The sequence below is a fragment of the Amphiura filiformis genome, chromosome 15 (genome assembly GCF_039555335.1).
Source record: "Amphiura filiformis chromosome 15, Afil_fr2py, whole genome shotgun sequence".
NCBI lineage: Eukaryota > Metazoa > Echinodermata > Ophiuroidea > Amphilepidida > Amphiuridae > Amphiura > Amphiura filiformis.
The window spans coordinates 14369139-14377925 of record NC_092642.1 but is presented as its reverse complement, the minus strand read 5'-3'; the positions used below and the strand labels follow the sequence as shown (position 1 = coordinate 14377925).

The following is an 8787-nucleotide window of genomic DNA, read 5'->3' as shown; positions in this document are numbered from 1 at the left end:
TTTTCGTAGCATTTGATACTATTATTTTTTTTTATTTGCAACATTTTATAAAACTTAACTAAATATTAACAAAAACTGACGCTAAACTTAATTTGTATACATCATTGAAAATCAATCAATTCCGGAAATTAAACTTGTTATTAAAACCCCAAGCCACCATGGGTTGATTTGTTTTTAATACCCAAATCTGCTAAAAATATTCTAAAAGCACACACTCACACAGTAAATTTGAAAACATAACACTTTGTACTGCGTGGATGGAAGTGTGTGTGCACTATCTATGTGTGCAATGTACCATGAACAAACAATTACGTAATAGTATTGACTTGGTCAGTCCAGAGAGTTTCTCTGCTCCTAATATAATTACTGTTTAAGTGGTAATTTTCGCGTACAGTTATTTTTGCGATTTGGAGTTCAGTACAGAATCATTTTTGCAATTGTTATTTTCGCGATGCTTAGTCTTGCCCTATACTTGTAATGCATTATTATATATACTAGTATTCGCGAGGTGTTAATTTCGCGGATGGAACTCCATTCGCGAAATCCGCGAAAATAAAACCCTCGCGAAGTGCGCTTGCTTTCTGTGAACTTGTTTTCATTAACTTAAAGGTGGGTAACCTGGTTGACAATCTCATCCCTCACTCAGTTACCTCATCAAAATGATGATTTTGGTATCAGATGAAAGCTCATATTTTTCTCATAAACATATTGACCCCGGGATATTGACATTTGGCGTTCCAAATCGTTATATTTCCGTAGAAATCATCAAAAAACTGTCAAATTAGTCTCAAATTGTCAATATGTTTATGAGAAAAATAGGGCCTTTCACTTGAAATCAATATATTACATGATCATGATGATTATCATTAATAAAAACACTGTAGACTACCAATATCATGCTGTATAAATGTCCGTAATTCCATTAGGAATTAGGCATATTGACAAAAAACATTTACATGTTCTTTTTGCATGAGTGCTTGAAAGGGATGACATTTTATATTATACATAAGTTTTAAAGAATTTGATTTTCCAAATATATCAGGTCACCTTCCTTTAAGGTTCTTTACTCAATGAAACTTTCATTAATTGAGTAAAGAAACAGCTTATTTTCAGGGCAACCATTTTCTTGGGGGGGGTGACTTCATTTGAAATCTACACCCCCTGTGTGAGAGACTAAAGTAATGTCTTCCATACAGGGTGTATGTCTTTCAACTGGAATAGCCTAAAATGTGTATATCATATACCTGACCGGGCAAGGCAACATGATTGTCGCAGATCTACTCGCTCAAATGGCTTTACCAAGATTGTGCGCAAAGTGCGGCAATTTGGCATTTTAATACTAAATGGGCCAATCTAGGGTTAATTTTGGTCTAAAATAGACCAAAAGGGAGATGCAAATTGTAAATTTTGTCACAACATATCTGTCAACTGAGTAGGGGAGGGGTCTGATTCGCCACCCTGCGACTTGTTTTCCGTCAAGTTGGTGTACCTTGCTCTTTTTCTTTCCTACTAATAATTAAGGCTTACTCAACAAGAATGTTGGTTGTCATGGTCACTTGGACTATCAATCATGATGATTATAACTAGTACCCACCACCAACTTGTGGGGTGGGAGAAAACACCCCCAACATACATATGCACATACATAATGACAAATTGCATTGAACTGGAAGAGAATGAAATTCCTGATATCTATTTGCACAAAAGGCTGGAAATCCCGACAAATTACTAACAAAACCATCTGGAATTCCAGCAACTCAATGGACAAAAATATGGATTATTTTGTTGACCAGAGGCAAAAAAGTCTGGAAATCCAACCAAGGATACTACAATAAACCTGGAATTCCAACACCCTCTATGCCTTCAGACTAACAAAACGGTGGAAAAATCTGGAAATTTTGTTGACCAGAGGCAAAAAAGTCTGGAAATCCAACCAAGGATAAACACAATAAACCTGGAATTCCAACACCCTCTATGCCTTCAGACTAACAAAACGGTGGAAAAATCTGGAAATTTTGCGCCAAGCATAGGCAGAATAGGCTGGAATTTGGAACAGCATAAGTAGAATAGGCTGGAATTCCGAGCCCCAAAGACCACCAAAAAATCTGGATTTCCGTTGCCCTCTATAGGGGGGTGCATGTTTTATCTGGAATAGCCCAATACTGCAGTCACTATTATGTGATTTTCTTCACCTACTTATAAAATCAATCATTCATGATGGGAGCCAAATACCATTATATCTGATCAGTGAAGATCGGTGTGTTTTTCACAGGACAATGAAGAGAACATGATGCAAGGTCACGTGAGGTATCAGTTGTTTTTGTGACTTCAAATACTCGCTTGCATTCATATTTTATATACCTGACATGCATTTCTTTCGTATGTTTGATAAAAGGTCCTAAATTTCGACATTACTATAGCAAAAAGACATTCACAATGTACAAAATACATTTGAACACATCGGACGTGTTCTGGAGGTTTTCAGATTTTTAAAGTCGGCTGGACCGAGACCGAGACTATACTCAACATTGATTCAAAATGGAAACACACTGTTTAGTAAATTAATTACTTAATCTTCAACTTGATCATACGTATGGTTTGTGTTTCTATCGTGTTTTCATTATAGATGACGGATGTAGTAGTTCACTTCTTTCAATGTAACATGAAAGTAAAACCTGAAATTGCATATAGTCACGAAAACCTTTTCTAATTAATTTTCAACATACTACACTTACGGTACTACCTACCATAATGAATATCTAGAAACACAGTGGAGTTAAAACGCCTCTTACGACCACATGTGTCAAACACCATATGTGATAGCATGGTTAAGTCAGTGCTGCGTTGTAGCTTCCATAATATCTAAAAACCTGTGGTACTATAATAGTTGGATTACTTTGCTCTGTGACTTAAATTTTCAACAGGCTTCTTGTTGCTGGTCAACAATATACCATGGATTAATAATACCTAAGCTGTTGCATTAGCGTTAGCACTTGAAGAAACGCCTTGATTGTATAAGTAGCTCTTAGCGTATTATTATATCATATAAATCAGATGTTTGTTTCCGACATCGAATACGGAATATATACGAACTCTTCAGCGTGATATGCGGACATACTCCACGGTCGAGCTGCGGCTAATATTTTGCTGTAATCAGGCACATGCTTACTGGTTGTATATACCTGTATGGATTTTCATGTTTTCCTATGGATCATATTATAGGTGTATTTGGATGTCGTTGACGGCCAGAGAGATTTTTTGACGTGAGATTGTTAAAAAGGTCAGTTTTATTTTGTCACTTTAAAAGTCATGTACCCGGAGGGGCACTCACATGTAAAAGGTTGTATGGGTATGTGCGGCGGTGAAGGGTACCCTTTTCAGACATTCCGGGAATTGCACAGTTTTTTCCCGATCATGCTTTAGTTCTTTACCCTAACCTTGAGTAAAACTCCGACAATAGATGAGTAAGGTTTGATCTTTCCATAGAGAAGTTCCTTTCAAAGGGCTGAGCTTTGGGAACAATTTAGGAACAATTTCAATATGGACAAAGGAGTGGACATTCCTCCTGAATGGAATAGATTATTCATAAGGACCTCTGATCATGTTAATTAACCCCTTAGTAACTCGTTGACACGTCCTGCAAATCATATTGACATCCCTTCTTGACACTTTATGTCAATCATTTTGACATGTCCTATTGACAGTTCCCCTAGTGTATATAAGGCGCATCATCATGTTATTTATCGCTAGAGTTCCGAAAGCACAACCCCCTGAAAAGGACTTCTCTAGGGAAAGATCAAACCTTACTCATGTTTACCGACCTAGAGAACCAAGTTATTTCAAATCGTCCGACAATAGATCAAATTTGGAAGCCTTTGTAATTTCTTAGGCCTATTGCTAGACGTTATTGCTAGAAAAATTGTCAACGCGTTAGGTACAATTTAATATTGAGCTCCTAAAGACAAATACGGGCTCGACAATGCTCAAATCATTTGTGGAATGTATTTTATATCGATGGTTCAGGACCAGAAAGACGTAACTCACTATGACCATTGACCATCTCTCACAAGATGGGCATCAAGTTGGCTCCTAGTTTTGGTCTTCATACATCAATATTTGCTCCACAATATATTTTGTTTTCTATTGAATTTTGTCAAAAGTAATTGCCTGTGTCTTCTAGTGTGCCTTGGCGACATAATGCTTATTTTGTGGGAGCAGATGATTGTGAGTTGAGGCTTATACCTTCGTAGGTCCTGTGGTTCTTGATTTATGATGTAAAGAGGGCTGAAACAACAACACTTTTAGACAACGTACATAACTCGTTAACACCAATAAAATAATCAAACAAGTTTCAAAGTATATGATTTGTAGAATGAACTTTTGCAAAATTTCAAAGTGTTATTTTCCAAAAATATATAGATTTAGATAATGAAAATCGATTTTTTGGGGGGCTGCTTTGACGAACAATACCTAGTCTACGTCATTTACTACTTACTTTACCTGTAACAATTTTAGGTAGATATTGCACAGGAATTCCCGTTTGCACTTTGAAGGTATGTAGGTGGTACAAATCACTGAATGTCAACACAAGCACATCAATCAATCTGATTTTATCGACAAAATATGATGAGACATGTATTGATTGATTGATTAACAAACATTGAAATAATTTGATACACAAGTTCAAACATACGCAACCCCATATAGCATAGAAACTCGGTGGTTTCTTATAGTAAAGGTAGATATTGATTTATTCATATATTTATTTACACGAGGTTATGATTGATGTCTTCACATGCTGAAATGTGTAAAGAACGTGAATGTGTCTATATTAAGAACTGAGAAAGTTATTTGATTCGATGTTTCACGTGTTATGACAGCCATCTTTATTCATGGAATCAGACATTGACAGATACATGTTATTGAAATGGTAAGAATGACAACAACGACGACGATGCCGACGAAGAAATCGACAACAAACAAATACGACGACGACGACGACGACGACGACAACAATATTGGGGATGATATAAATGAGGATGACAATGATAATAATTTTGATGCTATAGTGATGCTGACGATGATGATGATGGTGATGGTGATTTTGATGAGGAGGATGAGGATGGCAAAGCTCATGAGGATGATCATATCAGATCTAAATGTCTGTATTATCCTACATAATGACAATTGATAACAACGTAGGCTTTCAAATGTCTGCCATCGCATTAACATTTTCAGCAGTTGAACATATCCTTAGTACATGTATATACGCAATGTATAATAGTCAGTTTCTGAACGCTGTGAACAAAAATAAACGTGTCACGTTTGTTAAAGGATGCCCAAAAGTATATTTCAGTCATGAAACTAAAAAAACCAATGGCTTTAGGAGACGCAATTTCTTTGGCGCCCTTGACATTCTGGCTGCGATGTAATAATTTTGTGCTCTGTTTTAAATCAATTACTGCTACTCTCGCCATAGCCGGCAGATGCAACGGGGGAAACGGAGGGGACACCCCCTGCCCCTCATAAATGTTGGTCACAACGCCCCTAAAAGAGGAAAATTAAAAACAAACACCTACCGGGAAGAAATCGACGAGAAATTACCCAGTGCATCTTTTCAGCCCGATAAACACCATATTTGAATAGGGTAAACTTCACCATGTTGGGAAATACCCAGTAAATACCAAAACACATCATTTTGGGCTAACATTGAATAGAATTGAAAATATGCTCGTCTCCTTAAGTTTTAATGCTTCCGATGCCAGTGACTGTTGTCAAGCAATAATTCCATTCGGGGCCTTGTCCACTTAGTATGGGGCCCATTTGCTTCCTGCTAAGTAATACACACAATAGTTTGTGCAGTAGTGGTTAATGGATTAAAGTAGATATCCTATCCTATAATAAACAAGGAAATGCTTGTTGAAAATGTACTATTTGTTGAAGCTGAAACACTTCAAATGTAGATACAGTAGAATCCACGAAATCACAACCACCATAGCGATGGAATAAAGATGAAACAACTATCTTTGATTTTACTAAAAACACTACTAACACAAAACAGCAATCTTCACAGAGCGATGTAAGATATCGAATAAAAAGTTGTAGGTTGCTAAAAAAATGACTTATACAATTACGTGCTTGATTATTTATTTAAACTTCTCACGTTTAAGTGAGATTATATCCATTGGGACAATCGATTTATCTTTTCTCGAATTACTCTAAGTTCCCAAAGGCTTGAGGCAATCAGATACATACCCGTCAATATCAGGGAAGTATAAATTTATAATCGCGTCGCTAGTGTAAGCGATTGAAGACTCACCCATGACATTAGTCAACACACTTCAACATCATTGTCAATGCACCCCTCTGCACACATAATTCCTATAAAACAATATAAACGAAAGTAACTTTGCTTTGAAAATAGATTCTTGACAGTCGTCATTAGGAGACGAGTTATGAAAAAATTATTTATTACGATTTACAATTTTTAGATAAACTACAAAATTCACTGGCTTTTGTTTTAAAAAACGAACGCAAAATTGTTCATCATCTTGAGAAGTTTCAATAATCAGAACAAGAACGTCCCTAACACCACAAATGCAAAAAGGAATTAGGTACGTTCTCTTTACAAGTCGACGCTCTTTTTCAGTAAATCTTAATAAATCATTTTATCATAATGTCAATAATTAGGTCAAAGGTCGTCTCGATTTGGGTTCGTGAATATAATATAACTATACATTACAGAGAAACTTACAATACTTGTAAAACGACACAAAGTAAATTACCAGCATAGATTTCACCTCAATAAGTACAAATTTTGATGGGATCGTTGAGTGAAATCATTCGGTTATCAAACCAGAATAAGGCGTGATATTTAATAAAAACATTCAAATCGCAGTGATTTTTAGTGCGGTACGCACGTGCACAACGCCTAGACGTTGATCCACAAGCCTCAGCACACTTTACTGGATGCCGCTACGGCCCTATATCATTTCATAAACCATTGTACAACAATCAGCCTGATGCTTCGAGAATTATTTGCACTAGGCATATCATCGCAACTCGTAAATTATATTTACATTATTTGCTATTTTGAGCAATCGACATCCGCTCGAATAAATTCAAGCAAAATAATTCAAACAACAGAATAATTGTTTGGATGATTGTTCAACTGTTAGGAACTATTTGGGAACTATTGAATCGTTTGCGTTAATATACCCACATTATTTTATTTTCCTCGAGAATATCATCTCCAGGTGTCCAGTCAAGTAACAAAATTAACATTAAATAGCGAATATTCCTTACGAGCATTGTATAATACTCTTGCAACCAGTAGAACTTAATCTTACCAATATATAACAGCTGTGACACAAATTGTATTGACGTTATGCAATATTAATGTCCCGTTCAATTCGGAATTTTTATATGTTAGGAACTATTTTGAACCGTTTGCGTTAATATACCCAAAATATTCTATTTTCTTCGAAAATATCATCTCCAGATGTCCAGTCAAGTACAAAATTAATATTAAATAGCGAATATTCCTTACGCGCATTGGATATCAGTTACTCTTGCAAGTAGTGTAACTTAATCTTAGCAAATAATAGCTGTGACAAATTTTTTGAATTGTATTGACGCTATGCAATATTAATATCCCGTTTAATTCGACTTAAAAATTCATCATTTTTATTTGTTAGATGAAGAGAAAAATTTTCATTTTCATTTCTAAAGTGTTCATGGTTTAAAGTTCAATTCTATAATAAGCTGGTCGCATTTACCTCCTTGGCGTCAACCAATGCCCCTCTCTTCACCCAAGAAAAACATATAATTCGAATGAATTTCTACAAATGGAAGAAGACGTAAGGCACATTTTCTGTTTTAAATAAGTCCATAACTTGTTGTAAGGAGCTTTCCAAGCATACGCGACGCACATTTGATAAAATATTGCAGCGGTATCACAATTATTGACATTACGCACAGTTATTAGTGATTAGGGACAAGACTAAGATAGAATAATATTATGACAGTCCATGTCCATATAAAACAACAACAAATTGATGCTGATGCAATTAAAAAAATGCTGATTTCAAGAGAATTCAATGAATATGGAAGAAGCAGGCTTCACAATAAGCATCAAAACTCACTCATTCACGCACACCATCTTCACCATATGGATTTCAGCCAGTGTTGTGATGTGTCTCCATTTGCTTCTGTCTTATGCGATTGCGATTGCTGTATAGGTGGTTATTCCCATCGAGGATCTGGTGTTTGAATCCTCACAGTAAGGGCAGCAGAACACACTGATTAATGTTTTGTATAGATAACACATAACGTTATCAAAAAACACGCTAAAAAACAGAATTGAAATCAGACAATGTAATCTGGTGTTACCATCAACTCTGAAAAATGGTTGCTGTTTTTAAACAGAACATGAAAAAACATCTCCTTGGAAAATGTCTGCCAAGTGATTCGTAATTTTTATGTTTCATTGGTACTAATGGTCTCTATCGTATATTGCTGTCATGTCAGCATTTGTTGTCGGCATCCTCATTTTGGTACATTAACTTTTAGTTTTATATTTCTTATTATGTGTCATTCCACTGTAAATTGTATGCCCTAGTGTACCTAGGCAGCATATTGACCATTATTAGCTTTTCACTATTTTATCCATTGTACTGAGTGCGTGATTCCTAGTGTAGTGTAAGGTTGTACCTTCCATACGATATTTTTGTTCTGCTCTGTAGTAAACGTTCTATGTTGTAACTTTAGGCCGATGGCACTGTACCT

The 8787-nt window shown here is 35.8% G+C and overlaps 1 protein-coding gene across 1 annotated transcript in view; it reads left to right on the top strand.

Annotated features, from left to right (window-relative positions):
• The first annotated feature begins 2885 nt into the window (after positions 1-2885).
• LOC140171282 (uncharacterized) overlaps positions 2886-8787 on the top strand; it is a 53778-nt gene continuing 47876 nt past the window's right edge. Inside the window, exon 1 of the mRNA XM_072194511.1 lies at positions 2886-3280. The gene's annotated coding sequence lies outside the window, so the exon portion shown is untranslated. The remainder of the gene's footprint in view (positions 3281-8787) is intronic.